The sequence below is a fragment of the Neodiprion lecontei genome, chromosome 6, assembly GCF_021901455.1.
Source record: "Neodiprion lecontei isolate iyNeoLeco1 chromosome 6, iyNeoLeco1.1, whole genome shotgun sequence".
In the NCBI taxonomy this organism is placed as follows: Eukaryota; Metazoa; Arthropoda; class Insecta; order Hymenoptera; family Diprionidae; genus Neodiprion; species Neodiprion lecontei.
Window position 1 is genome coordinate 16,278,617 of NC_060265.1, and position 20,467 is coordinate 16,299,083.

Sequence of the window (20,467 nt, forward strand, 5' to 3'; positions counted from 1 at the left end):
CCTCCAAGTCCAGAACGATCTTATCACCTAATTTCGTTTCAACCAGACGAACACCGCTGACTCTGTATTCGGAATAGGCTTCAAGGTCCGAGACTTTTTTCAACGGCAGAAACGTCTCCAGCCGCGCGATTTTGTTCAGTTTCGAGAAGTCCATGAGCGTTACTGTCAATTCGTGTTTGCTCAAAATCTCTTGCGACTTGATTTAGTCGAGTTCTAATTTGCAGTACATGTTGAGCCTCTTCAATGTGACTTCACGGTGTTGAAAAGCTCTTTTCATTTGCAGGAAGAAAAGCTTCAGACTGGCGATGAAGTTTTCACTTTCGACTTATATAACGTTCGCCCACCACATAATTTGAAATTTGGAGAGGGTTAAGAATGTCACGTGGTTGATATCAAACCGGCATCCGAGTGGGTGAAAAACAATTCTCAGAACCATTAATTTTGGAATTTCGCGTGGTTGATAACGTGGGAAAGAAATGTGGGGTAGTTGATGTTACACAGCAGCGATATCCGAGTCGATAGAAAGCAATTCTCAGAACCATTAATTCTGGAATGTCGCGTGGTTGATAACGTGGAAAAGGAATGTGAGGTGGTTGATGTTACACATCAGCGATATCCGAGTGGATAAAAAACAATTCTCAGAACCATTTATTTCGGAATGTTGCGTGGTTGACAACGTGGAAGAAAAATGTGAGGTGGTTGATGTTACACATCAGCAATCCGACGGTGGGAAAAGAATTCGGAGTGATTGATGTTATACATCAAAGTCCCATCGTGGAAAAAGAATGCGGGACGGTAACCTATATCAGTGTCGGTAAAAAAGTCCACGCCCCCACTGCGCCCTCTACCGTTGGCAGGCAATCACTACATAGAGACTTTGACCTTCCGTCGGTAAGATTGTCGGTGAAACAGCACGATTTTGACCTTCAACTGATACAAATGCCGATAAGGTTGCACGTTTTTGACCTCAAGTCGGTACGGCAGACTGTGACGTCATCGCACAAAGGGCTTGAGTCTGGGGAAAATGTCGGTAAGTGTCGGTCACAGGAATCTCTAAGTAGAACTCTCCTTGTTAGACTACTGACATGATCACGAGCTACCTGGAAAACAGGCTGCTCTTGTACCGCACCAGGGAGGTAGGAAAAACGCGCGTGGTAACAGCGGGAGTACCACAGGGATCGGTCCTTAGACTGCTCCTGTGGAACCCAGCCTACAACGACCTGCTCCGGATAAAGATGTCAGAGGGAATAAGCATTATCGGGTTCGCGGACGACATCGCGCGTTTATGCGAACCTAGCATCTCAAATGTTAGCATCTCATGTATTAACTTCATATTTACTTGTATCTACTATAGTTCCGCAGTTCCTGATCGGTTTCAACAATAGTTTCGACGATTTAGCGTTTTAAATCGTGTTTAAAAAAATGCAATCCCAACTTCGCAAAACATATGTCAGCATCCCATTGTATTTTGGAAATTTGAGTAAAGAGAATTAAGAATCTAAGGAGTTCTTCTGTGAAGACACGTTTCAACAATAGTTCTGTAGCTTAAACTCAGCAGAAAATGAATTATAAGCACAAAACTCATGTAATACGGGTTTAAATGTCATTTCGGAGTGTCTGATGGATTGGTCGACATAACAGGTTTAATTCTGTATAAGTATTGTAAGTGAAGACAAGGATGAAGAGTTTCGGTCTCGAGGCCTCCCACAATCGTTATCAACAATTAGTGTGAATGTGATATCGACGCAACCGTGAGATGTTGAAGCAAAAATAAGAGTTTAAGGGTTCAGCGAGGTTCTTAATACTGTCAATAGCGATCATACACAATCTTGAAAAGAGTTGCCGTCTTTAGCTTTTTCTGTATAATTATGAACAATTATTGAGAACGTATGTCGGGAAAAATCCGGGTCCGTAGATTTTTCTCAATAAATATAAACAATCATTTAAAACGTGAAATTAACAAAACTTTGAGATGCTGATGCAAAATTCCAAATTTTGGGTTGTAGCGAGGTCCTAAATATAGGTAGTAGTGGCCATACACAACCTCGAGAAGAGTTCCGGTCTGTAGCTTTTTCTCAATAATTATAAACAGTTATCGAAAACGTAGAATTAAACAAAACTGTGAGATGATGATGCAGAGACCTGAGTTCCGGGTTTTAACGAGGTTCTGAATATTAGTAGGAGTGACCATACACAATGTCGGGAAGAGTTCTGGTCCGTAGATTTCTCTCTATAATTATAAACAATTATTTAAAACATAAAATTAACAAAATTGGGTGATGCTGATGCAACAATCCGAGTTCTGGGTTTCAACGATATCAGAAATATTAGTAGTAGTGACTATATATACAACCTGGAGAAGAGTTCCGGTTTTAAGCTTCCTCTCAATAATTTTAAACAATGATTGAAAATGTAAAATTAATAAAACTGTGAGATGCTGATGCAAAAATCGGCTTTTTGGGCTTCACCGAGATCCTACATATTGGTGAGAGTGACCACACACAATCTTGAAAAGCGTTCCGGTCTTCAGCCTCATCCTAATAATCATCAAAAATTACTAAAAATGTAAAATGAACAAAACTGTGAGATTCTGATGCAGAAACCTGGGTTCCGAGTTTTCACGAGGCCTCAAATATTAGTAGGAGTGACCATACACATCCGCGAGAAGAGTTCTGGTTTTTAGCTTCTTCTCAATCATTATAAACAATGAAAGAATGTAAATTCGAAAAATTGGTGATTTCGAAAATTAACGACGGAGCCAGGAATCGATCCTGGCGTCTAGAGATGCTTGACCGGAGCCTTACTCCACTAGACTAGGGCGGCTAGGTTAGGCTAGGCTAGGATCGACTCCTGGCTCCGTCGTTAATTTTTCGAAATCACCAATTTTTCGAATTTACATTCTTTCAACAAATATTCTCTCGTAGATAAATGATTTGCACATCCGCATATCATTCAATAGACGGCATTGCTTGTCTTACGGGCTTCTCATCGGAAGCAAGGATTCAAAAAGGGTAAACACAACATCTACACATTAGAGTCTCCTTATACATCGTGCATGCAGAGAAAAAACTTTTCACTCACATTATAAACAATCATTGAAAACGTAAAATTAACAAAACGGTGACATGCTGATACAAATATCCGAGTTTTGAGCTTCAACGAGCTGTTCAATATCATTAACATGTTAAATATGCAGAAGTTAGGCTCTACGCTAATTTTGACAGAAAATTTTTTTATTTCTTATGAACGCCTTTATTTTATCACCATGAGTGATATTCAGTCGGCAGAAGCTGATATTTGTAATTATTCCTATAAGTTGTGGGGTCTTGAAATTTGACGAAACACGCGATAAAATAGGGTAGTATTGTGCATGTCAACGCCCAAACTGAAGGTAAAAAGTTGTGAGATTTATAAAAGAAGCATTTCAGAATGTAATGGAAATAATTAAATTTTAAATCAAATATATGGAAATAATTGAATTAAATGTTACAATTACGGAAATAATTAAAATTACTCAATACGAGATTAAGAATTTTTTGGGGACGAGCTTTTATGGTGGCCATGGGGGGGGGGGGGGGGTTAAGAGAGTGGGGATATTTCTTCAGCATCATGTTCAGGAAGGCTTTTTTGACAAATCCCCTCACCCTACATTGCCAATATAGGCGTCAAACCGTTTAGAACTTCACGAATTTATCGCGCGGTACGTCAAACTTCAAAACCCCATATTTTATGAAAATAATTAAAAATATCAGCCTCCGCCGGTTGAATATTATTAACGGTGACATAATAAAGGCGTCCATACCAAAAAAAAAAAATTTGGTATCGAAATTCGTGTGAAGCCCCACTTCTGCATAATTACCGAGAATAGACCCGGCTTCCAAAAATCTTCCAATAATAATCGTTTATCAATACTGGTCGTATTTCCTAAGTGCAACTAGCGAAGTCATATCGCTTCTAGTCAATTCTTGTACTCATTAGACTTTCATTAGCATACGCTCGCATCGATAGACGAGGGTTTAAATTATTTTTCTGAACTAACAAAAGAATGCTGGCATACTATAAAATTTCTCACAAATGGAAAATTCGGGATAGAATGTGACAAAAAAAGATATAATAATAAAGCGTTGTTTTTTTCAAAAGTGGTGAGTCGCAAAACTCACCACCCTGATCGCAAATCATCAGTCTCTCTTTTTGCTCACTTGCACATCGCGAATATGACAGTGAGATGCTGATACTTCGGTGTGAGTTCTGGTCTCTCAACATTTTAACCGACAGCTTAGTCATCTCACAAGATACTGAATAGCATTCGGCCGTCAGCCTGTTCTGAACTATCCACCAGCTATACGACAATGAGTTACTGGTGTTTGAGCACGATTTCTAGACTCGCTCAAAGTTTCCCATGACGATTTACACCTGTAAAATATACATTTTTTATGTTTTTGTGGACAACACGATTGCAAATTCATATACTTACTCTCTGCATTACCCAGAACCAACGACGAGGACGTGGTAAGATTTGGTTCGATTTAATATTTCAAAAAAAATTTTTTCAATAATATTTTTTTATTCAATTTTTAAAAATTTTTTTTAATTTTATTCAATTTTTTCAATTCATATCTACTTTTTTTGTGTTTCATGTATTTTTTCCTTTTTTTTATGTTTTTATGTTACTCACATGGTTCACCACACAATGTGTCACCCGAGCAGAAAGTCACCGCTATAATGTATGTAGTATAATTATAATAATAGGTTTGACGCTATTAATTTTACTAAAGAAGGATTTGCAGTGTGACGGCAGGTTTGAATTTTACAGAAGTATTTCTTTATTATGGTAAAGTGGCGAGTACATCTTTCCAGCAGTCCCGATGGTCTTAGACTGACCTTTTTGGCTCTTAGGTGGATGCAGGGCCTCTTGGCCTCTTCCACCCCCACCCTCATACCCTTACTTATACTTTAGTGACCGAGACTCACCAACTAGCCACGTTTCCTCATCTGGCAACAGCATGTTGGATAGCCTTTGTCACAATACAATCCTTAAATTTACGACACTTAAAACACACACAGTCTTATCTTTACTCCTACATGTATCCTCACAAATTGTTAAGGTTACGACGAGGACATTGTGAGTCAAATTAATTTTCAGCCGTTTTTGAGGAAATCGACGTCGAATAATTTGAGTCACGTGAGCGTGGGTTGCGCGCCTCAAATCTTACTATAGATTTTTTACTTTTTCTATTCCCTACATCATTCCCATGCAAAATGTATCAAAATTATAAGAATTAATCATTTGTTTATGCTCATAAGTAGTGTATATATGAGAGTTCGAATCCAAAGATGGCGGCGCTCCCCCCTAGCTTCCCCCAAGCTCCCCCCTAGCTTCCCCCAAGCTCCCCCCTAGCCCCCCCGCCCCGTTGATCATTTTCGCGGTTTGCCGCAAGATGGCTATTTTCAAAGGAATTGACACACACACACACACACACAAAATAATTCCTGTCGAAACTTGTCCAATGGAAAATTGTAGTGGGGGTGGGTGGTATATAAAGCGTACATCTATCGTGATCGTCACTCTGTTCTCATCGTATTCTCATTGTGAACTGTTCTCGCTTGTGAAATGACCTCGAAACGCGATGGATCTAGCAAAAGTTAACCACGTCAGCCGCCTGGAGAATCTGCCAACCAAGAAGATGTCAGAACTCGAAATTAGGGGAGTGTATGACGTCAACGGGTTACAACTGGTCAAAACAAAATTCGGGGTACGTGTTCTGGCGACGATCGATGGAGAATACAACGTCTTCTTACCACCGAGAATCGTAAGAGTTCTACAAGAAGATTCCAGTCAGCGGACTAGAATGTGTAGCATGGCCAGGGAAAATCGTCTGCAAATGAAATACCTTGGTGGAGAATTCAACAAGTTTGAATTTTCATGCAGTTATGTGCCATAAATGAACCATGCGATCCCCCTCTACTTCCACAAAATTCATCCACGAGGGGATGAAAGCGGGCGTGCTGGAGATGGAATGGTCAATCTTCCACATACCATCCGTCAGTATATATTCGAGCGCAACATTCCCACTCCTCAATATGACGATGATCCTAGACGTGCAATGTTTTATCGGTCGTAACATAAAGTTTGTACCCAAGGAAGGCGCAGCCATGAATGTAAACGGGTCGGGTCTGGATTACATCATTTTCAAGCCGCCCTATGATTTAGCAAGCTTACCATTTGAATGTAGAGCCACCAATATATGGTTGACACACAATCACCACGGAATATCATGGAATGCGGGCAACAAATCTCACGAGGATGTGACGAAGATTGTGAGAAAAATGGTTGGAAATGCGTGTTACGTATACGTCAAAGGGGCGGAGAAGAAAGCATGGCTGACGGAGATCGTCGATGGTACAACGAGGGTTATTAATATGGACGATTTGCATATCATACCCCCTGCAATGGAAAAATTGAGGTATATGGAAGCGGCACCGTGGCATGACGTGAACCATGGATACTCTCCAGCGAATAACCTCCAGCAAGCAGCAGGGCCAGGCTCAATTTGGTATGATGACAACTCTGAATACATCCCGGCATACAATTGCGCCTTTGAAAATGTGCAGCGACTATGGAGTTGGTATTCGAAGGAGTGTACCAGCTCCCTCGAGAAATCCTTCCGTCTGTATAAAGAATTGGACGGTTTAAGGGGAATGATGTCCGAGGATATAGCTTTTTTACCAAAAGAATTGATCCGCACGTTCTCATCAAACTCCATCAATGATGCGTGGGATAAACTACCAGAGAATATGAAAATGGACCACGTCATCGCAAGTTTCCGCAGATGTAGCGTACATTACACACCAGGACCCGATGGCGATATCGTGGATGGACCGAATCCTCTAATTAAAGACTGTCTAGGTTGCAATCGTGTGTATAGATAATACGGACAATATTTACCAAAATAACAATAGAATTTATTACAATATATACAATTATATTCGGGTTTATATGTAGAATATTCAATAGAATTAATCTCAATTATATCATAGCTTATACATAGAATTAAAAAAAATTACTATTCGATAAAATTATAATCTAGAAATAGGATACATTACAAATATATATCTTTATAACTTTCACCCATTCTCGTCATACAAAATGTAAATGTTATGAATTTTTACTTGTGAAAAATATGTAATCAATAATTATGAATTTAGCGTGGTTTATTCCTCAAAATAATCCATAAAATCATTATCGTTATCCTGTTCGCAAACATTATTATCATCATCATCATCATCATCATCGCTATGTTCGACATGTATAATTATTACGATAGTTTCATTCGCCCATTTTTATACAAATATTCTCATACATTTATCACCGTGATTTATATAATGTTGACTGTTTGGCCTCACTCGAGCAGCTCGCGCGTCCTCAACGAGATCCCGAAGCTCCTCCAACGAGAACTCGCGTGTTGCTTCGGAACAGCCTATAATTATCTCTTTCTCAGCCTCCTCATCGTCGCCCCAATCAACGGTCGACCACTCATCGTCATCATCACTTGAATGAGATGGCATTTTCTTTTTCTTTCTAAAATTGATTCGCGATGAAAAATCTGTAAAAAGAGCAAGCCGAAATAGAAAAGTTGATGCTGCTGCACTCATCATTTATATGCATGATAAATCTCCAATTCAAAAAAGTTTCCACCTATTCAAAATGAGTGATACGGAGAAGGTGTGGAAGATACTAGAATTTTATTTTAATGTAGTGCTACACACCAATCCTCGTCCGAATAATAACCATCATCGTCAGATCTATCGATATCTCCCAGCATTTGATGGATTTGATCAATCTCATCCAGAAGCAAACCGAATCTGATGCGTACGTCTCCGCAACCGTCAAAATCATTATCAAACTCAATGCCCATTTCCCGTACATTCACCTCCACCCAGTCGTCACCACCATCACCGCCATTCCAAACACCCCCCCACCTCCGCCTCCCCCTCATCCTCCTCCTCCTCCTCCTCATCCTCCGCATCTCTCGATGATGATGATGATTCCAGATGATGCTCGCCAGCCAAATTATGTTTAAACTCGCGATCATCATCACCAACACTAACGTCAATACATCGCTCGGGGTCGATAATTAGCGTATCAGCATCACTATCAGTCAATTCATCCTCATCATCCTCCTTGTCATAAGCCGCCCCTCTGCACACCCGCTTATATGTCGGCGATCGTGGTGGTGAATGGGGTGGGGATTTTGATGATTTTCCATCCGTTCATATTTTTTCGATATGATTCTGAAATTTTTCCAGAATTTCTATGGATATGATGATAGGGGATACAGAAAAGTTGAAACAAATCGAAAAACTTTGTTGACATACTAATCAAATGCGATAATCATTACGGAATGCAATTCAACATTTACAGTATCGTAAGAGGATTGGCGTAGCACCATACACACATATGTATACCACCACATTTATAAGATGGCATTTAGAAAATTTCGTTCAAATGTATACTAACCCACTTTAACGCGCACTAACATCTAGGCGCTATATTTCAAGACTCTTCTTTGTAATATTCTGTAAGTCATTTAGTACGATAAGATGTCATTTATAAATTTATTCTCATTTAAATGTATACTAACCCACTTAAACGCACACTAATATCTAGGCGCTAGATTTACAGACCTCACTTTGTAATATTCTGTAAGTGAGTCAGTACGTTTCATGGCATTCCACTTTCTTCCGAACATCCTATTTCGTACCCTCACCGAATGTTCTTCCCCAAGGGGGGGGGGGGGGGGGGGGGCGTGTTACGTCCTCCAGACTTCATCTTCCTTGCCCACACTCTTAGTTACCCTACGCTCTGTAGTCTACTCTTATCGTTCGCGAGTCAGCAGATTCTTCTGTAACTCGCGGCTAGCTTGCCTCCTACATCCCGCAAAACTGGGCAGATCCATCCTAGCGCTCAAGCAAGACACCTATCCCTCTAAACCAAGACCATACCTTTTTCCCTCGACCGACTCCGTTGCATTGACTACTAATAAACAATCATATACTTTAAATCGTTTACCTTCCCTTTATACCGATCCCTTTCTATTCCATTCACTTCCTGCATTGGGAGTAGTAGCACGCGAGTGCATAGTCGACGCGAACGGACCCTATAATAGCCAAATAACACCTTGGCTGGGCGTGGAGTAAGCTCCGATTACCGCTCATCCGAGCCTACGCATTCTACCCCGTAACACCGTTATATTTTTTTGTTTTTTTTTTTGATTTTGAGGTTACTGACAAGTTAGAACAAATTAGGTGTCACCCCAGCAGAAAGTCACCGCAATAATGTATCCTTCTAAAATGTTAAGGTCACGACAAGGACATTATAAGTCAAACCAATTTTCAGCCGTTCTTGAAAAAATCGACTTTAAATAATTTGACTCGCGTAAGTGCGGGGTCTGCGCCTTAAATCTTGCTATAGATTTGTTTCCACATTATTCCAATCGCTACATCATTCGCATGCAAAATGTAGAAGAATTATACGAATTAATAACTTCTTTACACTTATATCTTACGGAAAACGCAAAGCTTATTATTTTTATCATCACCCACTTGAAAAATCGTGATTTTTGCATCAAAAACCGTAATTTTTTATTGTTTTTGAATATTTTCTTTTAGAAACGAAAAATTAAGATTTCTGGCTGATAATTCACGGTTTTCGTGCGAGTGGTGATGAGAATAAGAATGTTTCTTGTGAGGTATGAGGAAGAAGTACCTATTAATTTAGATAATTTTACTCTATATTACTTGTGAATGATGTAGGGATTGAAAAAATCAAAGAAAAAACTATAGCGAGATTTGAACCAGAGACCTCACACTTCCAAGATTCGAATTTCCAAACGTGCTTTTCTCGGAAAATATTGAAATTCGTTTAGAGATAGTGTAGATTTTTAACAAAATTATTGTAATGATTGCGGTGTCTGCTTAATGCTTATTGCCTGCGTACATGTACACCACTAGATGAGGCTTCACTTCTTTGCTCGACTTAACATTCACACGCGTAGCACGTATATCGTCGTACTCGTACCAATACATACCCGATTTTACATAGGCCATGTAGTGACCCGGAATATAGTGCACGAGACCGGCTAGTCGATAGATTTTATCCCCAATCTCAACAGTTTTAGCGATGGATTCAAGAGTGTGGCGAAGACCGTCATTCGTGGCCCTGTAAGTAGCATCTGTTGAAACTGTAGTATCAATAATTACGTGTGGTCCATATTCTATTTCATCCTCGATGGCGTTATGGCACTTCTAACACGATCTTTTTGTTGAGTGCCCCTCGTCTATTGCCTTTTGCATGAAATTGAACCCCTCATACAATAATACATCAACGTTGATGCTGAGCATGATGTGTTGGGTGTCCTAGCGATATCCGCATTGGCAGAAAACTCTTGTCTTATGACTTGGCACATTCACAAATAGATATTGCGCTAAGTGTGCAACACTGCATGTTGCATCCAGGCGGTTCATCGTTCTCGTAAATTGTACAATATTAAGAAGTGACAATTTAGAAAGTATATTGGCTCTTTCTTTGTAACTTGTCGTCGTGAGTTATCGCTTCTTTTGAATTAAGTTCTGAGCCAACTGTATTGTGCTATTAAGGGTCTCTTCGAGTTTTTCGGAGTACTGTTCATTCGAAGCGATTGTGCCTAAAACCACTTGAAATATCGAATCGAACGCACAAGTATTCCTCACATTCAGTAAATATTGTCCCATATTCACAGGAGGACAAGAATTACCATTTTTAAATACCGGAAGCTTACCGAACTACGAGCTTTACGTTCTTGATATATTTCCATTCCGGGTATTCATCGAGCATCGTGGGTTTATGTTGATTTTTAACCGGACTTTTAATAGACTCGGCTGTCCTCTTAAGCGGATGTGTTTTCTGATCAACTTCTACCTTATTTCGAGATTTTTCTGGTTCTGACACTATTTACTGTTCTTTTGCGGCTTTCCCGCGCCAGTCCTCACATGTATTCCAATTGTCACACTCATTAGGAGTGCTTGACCGAATACATTTACCCATGAACGGATCTACGGATGAATTGCTCCCGGTGAAACTAACAGACTCATAGTTTGTTAATCTCTTGGTCTTCTGTGAGTTGTTAGTTACTTGCCCCGTTAGATTTTGGTGATCAGAAATCATTCGAGGAATCTGATTCTCGTATTTATGTGAGTTGATGTTGTCGCTGATATTCGTCTTTACGCTGTCTTCAGGACTGCCTAGCACTTGCAGGCCTTTGCCTTTAGCAACCGTTTGTGAATTCTGAGTATCGAAACAATGTGCATCTTGCTCGTTTAATGAAGTTTCTGTGATCCCTTCAGGGAAAGTTTCATTCATTGAAACCGTGTTCAGAGCAGCAGATTCCATTACCGATTTGTCGTTGCTAGACTCTACGCTAACGTTTCTCAGAGAAAGCTCGGAGCCTTTAGGTTGATTGGTTATCGGCAGATCACCTTTGTTAGAGCGGACAGAGACTGAGTCGAGTATCGCTACATCACTTGGGTTTGAGGCCGATTTTACTTTGCCGTCGAGATGGTCTAGATGTTGCAGCACGAATAAATGAATCCGCATCGGAAGTTTGGTAGCGAATGAACGGTGCTTAAGATCACAGAACTCTGCTTTGACCGACGAGGACGTTGCTATGGTTGAACCGATTCCGAAATGCAGTCGCATTATCCCGTTCCACAGTGGAATAAATAGCAACAACTGCTTCATCAGACGAAGAGCGAAAGCGCGATTAAAGCATGCGTTGGGTCGATTTCCTCCTACGCATGTTTTTGCAATGACATCAGCAGAATCGTACAGTTCATCAGCCCACTCTTTCCAATTTGAGCTGGTAGTGTCCTCTAAAACGTCATCTTCGTTATCTTCGTTTGTTATCCTGAGTTCTCCGTCGTCCTTAAGCGCAGTGAAATCAACTTCAATAGCTTGGTCAAGAACTTGCATGCGAATTTCCGATTGCAACGGCAAACCATTTTTTGTATTACCGAGAAATTCGCTGAGACATGCTATCGAGACCGATTCAAGAAAGTAAGCCAACTCTTTGAAATCACTCATTTGGTAGGCCTGCGCAATACAGTGTTGGTGCAATTGCTGCCCTGCATTAATTCATTTAGTTCGTCCGCGCGTCCGAAATCGTACACGACGATAGGAGGGCGCAAGACACCTTTCGCCAAAATAACCCGAAAAAAGTACGCAATTTGAAACGACCGTTGGTCACCGGTCACCATTTGGAATACCGGTACACTGCCCTCATTAGTGACTACTATGCATTGGTAAAAGAAAACGTGCGAGTCATTTTTGTGATCACATTTCCCAATACTTCCGGTAGCATCGATCGTGAAAATGACGCCTGAATCTTTTTTGAACCGAGCGATATATATTTTTTCCTGCTCTGGTGTCCAATACATGCAGTGGAATTTTAGCAGACCGATACTGTGAATAAAACCCGCATGATCTCCAAATTGGGACTCGCGTAGCAAGTTCAATGGAGCAAATGCAAACTCTAACCCGTACATCTTAAGTAACTGTTGTTCCTTTGCTTTACGTAGAACGTCATCTTTCGGGATTATCGGCGGGTTTTTTCCTCCAAAATCTTTTAAACGACTCGCCATCTCTCGCCTAATGACGACTGCATTGTTTTTTTGATCGATCCTTTGCTTAGCGATTTTTTCCCGGCGTTTTCCCCTCAATTGTCGTGTCTTAATACCTGTGTGCTAATCAGGCCGGATGCCATCGATCCTGCACAAAAAAATTACGTCAACGTCTGTCTTCGGTGCTTTTCCTAACGAACCGCTTATTTGGGCTTTGCACTCCGTGCAATAACCAACGAAAAACGAATAGTTCGTCGCATTAGCGGTAGGAGTCGTCATATTATTTTTAAATGCAAATATGCAATCGATTGATTTATTTTGCTGGCATATTTTTTCAGCTAGAATGTCAGCCCACCCTTGTTGGAATTTCCAGTATACTCTACCGGAAGAAATTTTTTTTTCGGGGCCATGTTCTGCCAGTTCTTTGGAGATAAAACCAGATTAATTTTTTCGCGAGAACACTGTCCGATGCGTTATGACTTACATCTGCAGGTACTGTTCTGAAAGAACAATCGCTAATATCAGTAGCTTTGCTTCCCTTTGAATTTATCTTATACGTTGTTTCTGTAAGCTGCCTGAACTTGTTACGATCGTCATTTATGATTGTATGAACGTGACGTGGTTCGATATGTGAACCACCGAGTTCCATACGGTTAGCAATACGACGATATACGAGACTTGACGGAGGTAATATATTGTGACGTTGCACCTAGAGTGCAAGTCACAACAAACCCCAAACCCGCGGGAAAAAGCCGAACGGGTGAGCCCTGTCCCGTCGGGAAAGACCCGAACATCACCGAAGCCCCCCCGACGCTCGGCAGAGCCGAGCGCCAGATTCAGTACGACAGCACCCTACCTGCAGGATAGACGTAACCAGAGAAAGAACGAGGAAGAGAGAGAAAGAACGAGGAAGAGAGAGATAGAACGAGAGAAAAAGAGAGAGAGAACGACGAGACCGGGAACACAGACGCCCCACTCAACACCGTTACACACACACGCCAACGACACCAGGTCAGCCTGCATTATACCGCCGATCTGCTCCTCCCCTCGCAATACCGACCCTTTCTACCTCACACTCCACGTCACGCTACACCACCCCATCCCCTCGCAATACCAACCCTCCCAACTTCACACTCCCCGGCACCTCACCCACTCTTCCCCCCCCCCGCGCGCGTACCTGGAAGTTAGTATTAAGAAACGCTAAGGGCTGAGGCGTGATCAGCCCCCGTTCGAGTCTACAACCCCTTGTATTTTTCTTAGTTTAAGTCGGCCCCTTTTGCTCAAATATACACATCAAGTTTTACCAATTATATCCGCCCCGTCTCTAATTGTCTCCCCCCCCCCCATATTATTCGTGCGGACTCAAAACCCGTCACAAATTGGCGCCCAACGTGGGGCGAACCATTGGAAGTCAGATCATTAATAACCTTGATAGGAGACATAGCATTGATTGCTTCAACAAGACAAGCCCAAAGAATGTTCCCACCACCAGCAGCTTTCAGCCACATATTCACTACTGATGCACATCGTTGTGGAAATAGCACCTATAGGACTGATTTAGTTTTAGATGCCTTCAATTTCTCTCTGATAATGGACATTACTGCATCTATGTCAGGAAAATGAGCAAAGTCCCGTTTAACAGCTTCAGCCCATTTCTTCAAATATTGCCTGTCTGCTTTCATGTAACACAAGAGGGCTGTTATTGGTCCCAAGCTTTGTGGCATTGATGATCTTTTTTCAGGTGGAAATGAAACACCCTCACACAATGGATGATGAACGCCATAGATACCGTGTTGAGCCAATGAGACATCCTTTTCTTGGTTGTTCCTTTTCTCAATAGGCATGACATGATGTCCCAGTCGTAGTTCTTTCCTCCTTAGTGCAAACCCACTTAAGAAGTTTAAAAGAGGGTTTGCAATTCCATACCAATTTCCTGGGTCACGGCCATCATATCGTTGGAAGGGTATTCCTTGAGCATTGGCTTCAGCCAATACAATAGCTTTTATTGCATCCTTTGATTTCGATATTTCATTACCCAAATAAGTGATTTTGAAATCAGTGGATGCAATTCTAGCTTCTAATGTTCCACCTGTATTGTTGTAATGTTGACGAAGGAGAGTGTAGCTAGTGAAGAGGATGTTGTGTATCTGATCTCCCAATGATATGTCCATTACATCGGGTTCATTGAAGAAGTGATGTAAAATCTTTTTATGGGCATTTGCAATAAATTTTATTACTTTTACTTTCTTCTCTTTTTCTTGGGGAACCTGGACTTTCTTTGAACTTGGTAAAACGCGGTTGGGATCATTGACATCTACTATCACACGTGTAGGCTCACCATCAGGTACGGGGATTTGTCCAATCTCTAATTGTTGGTCCACTGCCATTGGAATCGCTTGTTCAGCCATCGTAGTGTGGGTTTTCCTGGAAAACTAGTAGGTTTACAAAAGGGTCTGTTTATACGGGCGTAATGGACTTCACACTCCCCGGCACCTCACCCACTCTTCCCCCCCCCCCGCGCGCGTACCTGTGAGTTAGTATTAAGAAACGCTAAGGGCTGAGGCGTGATCAGCCCCCGTTCGAGTCTACAACCCCTTGTATTTTTCTTAGTTCAAGTCGGCCCCTTTTGCTCAAATATACACATCAAGTTTTACCAATTATATCCGCCCCGTCTCTAATTGTCTCCCCCCCCCCCCATATTATTCGTGCGGACTCAAAACCCGTCACAAATTGGCGCCCAACGTGGGGCGAACCATTGGAAGTCAGATCATTAATAACCTTGATAGGAGACATTGCATCGATTGCTTCAACAAGACAAGCCCAAAGAATGTTCCCACCACCAGCAGCTTTCAGCCACATATTCACTACTGATGCACATCGTTGTGGAAATAGCACCTATAGGACTGATTTAGTTTTAGATGCCTTCAATTTCTCTCTGATAATGGACATTACTGCATCTATGTCAGGAAAATGAGCAAAGTCCCGTTTAACAGCTTCAGCCCATTTCTTCAAATATTGCCTGTCTGCTTTCATGTAACACAAGAGGGCTGCCATTGGTCCCAAGCTTTGTGGCATTGATGATCTTTTTTCAGGTGGAAATGAAACACCCTCACACAATGCATGATGAACGCCATAGATACCGTGTTGAGCCAATGAGACATCCTTTTCTTGGTTGTTCCTTTTCTCAATAGGCATGACATGATGTTCCAGTCGTAGTTCTTTCCTCCTTAGTGCAAACCCACTTAAGAAGTTTAAAAGAGGGTTTGCAATTCCATACCAATTTCCTGGGTCACGGCCATCATATCGTTGGAAGGGTATTCCTTGAGCATTGGCTTCAGCCAATACAGTAGCTTTTATTGCATCCTTTGATTTCGATATTTCATTACCCAAATAAGTGATTTTGAAATCAGTGGATGCAATTCTAGCTTCTAATGTTCCACCTGTATTGTTGTAATGTTGACGAAGGAGAGTGTAGCTAGTGAAGAGGATGTTGTGTATCTGATCTCCCAATGATATGTCCATTACATCGGGTTCATTGAAGAAGTGATGTAAAATCTTTTTATGAGCATTTGCAATAAATTTTATTACTTTTACTTTCTTTTCCTTTTCTTGGGGAACCTGGACGTTCTTTGAACTTGGTAAAACGCGGTTGGGATCATTGACATCTACTATCACACGTGTAGGCTCACCATCAGGTACGGGGATTTGTCCAATCTCTAATTGTTGGTCCACTGCCATTGGAATCGCTTGTTCAGCCATCGTAGTGTGGGTTTTCCTGGAAAACTAGTAAGTTTACAAAAGGGTCTGTTTATACGGGCGTAATGGACTTCACACTCCCCGGCACCTCACCCACTCTTCCCCCCCCCCCCCCCGCGCGCGTACCTGTAAGTTAGTATTAAGAAACGCTAAGGGCTGAGGCGTGATCAGCCCCCGTTCGAGTCTACAACCCCTTGTATTTTTCTTAGTTCAAGTCGGCCCCTTTTGCTCAAATATACACATCAAGTTTTACCAATTATATCCGCCCCGTCTCTAATTGTCTCCCCCCCCCCCATATTATTCGTGCGGACTCAAAACCCGTCACAAATTGGCGCCCAACGTGGGGCGAACCATTGGAAGTCAGATCATTAATAACCTTGATAGGAGACATAGCATCGATTGCTTCAACAAGACAAGCCCAAAGAATGTTCCCACCACCAGCAGCTTTCAGCCACATATTCACTACTGATGCACATCGTTGTGGAAATAGCACCTATAGGACTGATTTAGTTTTAGATGCCTTTAATTTCTCTCTGATAATGGACATTACTGCATCTATGTCAGGAAAATGAGCAAAGTCCCGTTTAACAGCTTCAGCCCATTTCTTCAAATATTGCCTGTCTGCTTTCATGTAACACAAGAGGGCTGCCATTGGTCCCAAGCTTTGTGGCATTGATGATCTTTTTTCAGGTGGAAATGAAACACCCTCACACAATGCATGATAAACGCCATAGATACCGTGTTGAGCCAATGAGACATCCTTTTCTTGGTTGTTCCTTTTCTCAATAGGCATGACATGATGTTCCAGTCGTAGTTCTTTCCTCCTTAGTGCAAACCCACTTAAGAAGTTTAAAAGAGGGTTTGCAATTCCATACCAATTTCCTGGGTCACGGCCATCATATCGTTGGAAGGGTATTCCTTGAGCATTGGCTTCAGCCAATACAATAGCTTTTATTGCATCCTTTGATTTCGATATTTCATTACCCAAATAAGTGATTTTGAAATCAGTGGATGCAATTCTAGCTTCTAATGTTCCACCTGTATTGTTGTAATGTTGACGAAGGAGAGTGTAGCTAGTGAAGAGGATGTTGTGTATCTGATCTCCCAATGATATGTCCATTACATCGGGTTCATTGAAGAAGTGATGTAAAATCTTTTTATGAGCATTTGCAATAAATTTTATTACTTTTACTTTCTTTTCCTTTTCTTGGGGAACCTGGACGTTCTTTGAACTTGGTAAAACGCGGTTGGGATCATTGACATCTACTATCACACGTGTAGGCTCACCATCAGGTACGGGGATTTGTCCAATCTCTAATTGTTGGTCCACTGCCATTGGAATCGCTTGTTCAGCCATCGTAGTGTGGGTTTTCCTGGAAAACTAGTAAGTTTACAAAAGGGTCTGTTTATACGGGCGTAATGGACTTCACACTCCCCGGCACCTCACCCACTCTTCCCCCCCCCCCCCGCGCGCGTACCTGTAAGTTAGTATTAAGAAACGCTAAGGGCTGAGGCGTGATCAGCCCCCGTTCGAGTCTACAACCCCTTGTATTTTTCTTAGTTCAAGTCGGCCCCTTTTGCTCAAATATACACATCAAGTTTTACCAATTATATCCGCCCCGTCTCTAATTGTCTCCCCCCCCCCCATATTATTCGTGCGGACTCAAAACCCGTCACAAATTGGCGCCCAACGTGGGGCGAACCATTGGAAGTCAGATCATTAATAACCTTGATAGGAGACATAGCATCGATTGCTTCAACAAGACAAGCCCAAAGAATGTTCCCACCACCAGCAGCTTTCAGCCACATATTCACTACTGATGCACATCGTTGTGGAAATAGCACCTATAGGACTGATTTAGTTTTAGATGCCTTCAATTTCTCTCTGATAATGGACATTACTGCATCTATGTCAGGAAAATGAGCAAAGTCCCGTTTAACAGCTTCAGCCCATTTCTTCAAATATTGCCTGTCTGCTTTCATGTAACACAAGAGGGCTGCCATTGGTCCCAAGCTTTGTGGCATTGATGATCTTTTTTCAGGTGGAAATGAAACACCCTCACACAATGCATGATGAACGCCATAGATACCGTGTTGAGCCAATGAGACATCCTTTTCTTGGTTGTTCCTTTTCTCAATAGGCATGACATGATGTTCCAGTCGTAGTTCTTTCCTCCTTAGTGCAAACCCACTTAAGAAGTTTAAAAGAGGGTTTGCAATTCCATACCAATTTCCTGGGTCACGGCCATCATATCGTTGGAAGGGTATTCCTTGAGCATTGGCTTCAGCCAATACAATAGCTTTTATTGCATCCTTTGATTTCGATATTTCATTACCCAAATAAGTGATTTTGAAATCAGTGGATGCAATTCTAGCTTCTAATGTTCCACCTGTATTGTTGTAATGTTGACGAAGGAGAGTGTAGCTAGTGAAGAGGATGTTGTGTATCTGATCTCCCAATGATATTTCCATTACATCGGGTTCATTGAAGAAGTGATGTAAAATCTTTTTATGAGCATTTGCAATAAATTTTATTACTTTTACTTTCTTTTTCTTTTCTTGGGGAACCTGGACGTTCTTTGAACTTGGTAAAACGCGGTTGGGATCATTGACATCTACTATCACACGTGTAGGCTCACTATCAGGTACGGGGATTTGTCCAATCTCTAATTGTTGGTCCACTGCCATTGGAATCGCTTGTTCAGCCATCGTAGTGTGGGTTTTCCTGGAAAACTAGTGGGTTTACAAAAGGGTCTGTTTATACGGGCGTAATGGACTTCACACTCCCCGGCACCTCACCCACTCTTCCCCCCCCCCCCGCGCGCGTACCTGTAAGTTAGTATTAAGAAACGCTAAGGGCTGAGGCGTGATCAGCCCCCGTTCGAGTCTACAACCCCTTGTATTTTTCTTAGTTCAAGTCGGCCCCTTTTGCTCAAATATACACATCAAGTTTTACCAATTATATCCGCCCCGTCTCTAATTGTCTCCCCCCCCCCCATATTATTCGTGCGGACTCAAAACCCGTCACAAATTGGCGCCCAACGTGGGGCGAACCATTGGAAGTCAGATCATTAATAACCTTGATAGGAGACATAGCATCGATTGCTTCAACAAGACAAGCCCAAAGAATGTTCCCACCACCAGCAGCTTTCAGCCACATATTCACTACTGATGCACATCGTTGTGGAAATAGCACCTATAGGACTGATTTAGTTTTAGATGCCTTCAATTTCTCTCTGATAATGGACATTACTGCATCTATGTCAGGAAAATGAGCAAAGTCCCGTTTAACAGCTTCAGCCCATTTCTTCAAATATTGCCTGTCTGCTTTCATGTAACACAAGAGGGCTGCCATTGGTCCCAAGCTTTGTGGCATTGATGATCTTTTTTCAGGTGGAAATGAAACACCCTCACACAATGCATGATGAACGCCATAGATACCGTGTTGAGCCAATGAGACATCCTTTTCTTGGTTGTTCCTTTTCTCAATAGGCATGACATGATGTTCCAGTCGTAGTTCTTTCCTCCTTAGTGCAAACCCACTTAAGAAGTTTAAAAGAGGGTTTGCAATTCCATACCAATTTCCTGGGTCACGGCCATCATATCGTTGGAAGGGTATTCCTTGAGCATTGGCTTCAGCCAATACAATAGCTTTTGTTGCATCCTTTGATTTCGATATTTCATTACCCAAATAAGTGATTTTGAAATCAGTGGATGCAATTCTAGCTTCTAATGTTCCACCTGTATTGTTGTAATGTTGACGAAGGAGAGTGTAGCTAGTGAAGAGGATGTTGTGTATCTGATCTCCCAATGATATTTCCATTACATCGGGTTCATTGAAGAAGTGATGTAAAATCTTTTTATGAGCATTTGCAATAAATTTTATTACTTTTACTTTCTTTTTCTTTTCTTGGGGAACCTGGACGTTCTTTGAACTTGGTAAAACGCGGTTGGGATCATTGACATCTACTATCACACGTGTAGGCTCACCATCAGGTACGGGGATTTGTCCAATCTCTAATTGTTGGTCCACTGCCATTGGAATCGCTTGTTCAGC

The 20,467-nt window shown here is 41.6% G+C and overlaps 1 long non-coding RNA gene across 1 annotated transcript; it reads right to left on the bottom strand.

The window, feature by feature from the left end:
• Nucleotides 1-2,884: 2,884 nt before the first annotated feature.
• Nucleotides 2,885-11,057, bottom strand: LOC124294967. Its single transcript, XR_006904873.1, has 3 exons — nucleotides 11,047-11,057; nucleotides 8,826-8,830; nucleotides 2,885-3,069 (listed from the first exon to the last, which is right to left on the bottom strand). It is a non-coding gene; the product is annotated as an uncharacterized LOC124294967 (long non-coding RNA).
• Between the last annotated feature and the right edge of the window lie 9,410 nt (nucleotides 11,058-20,467).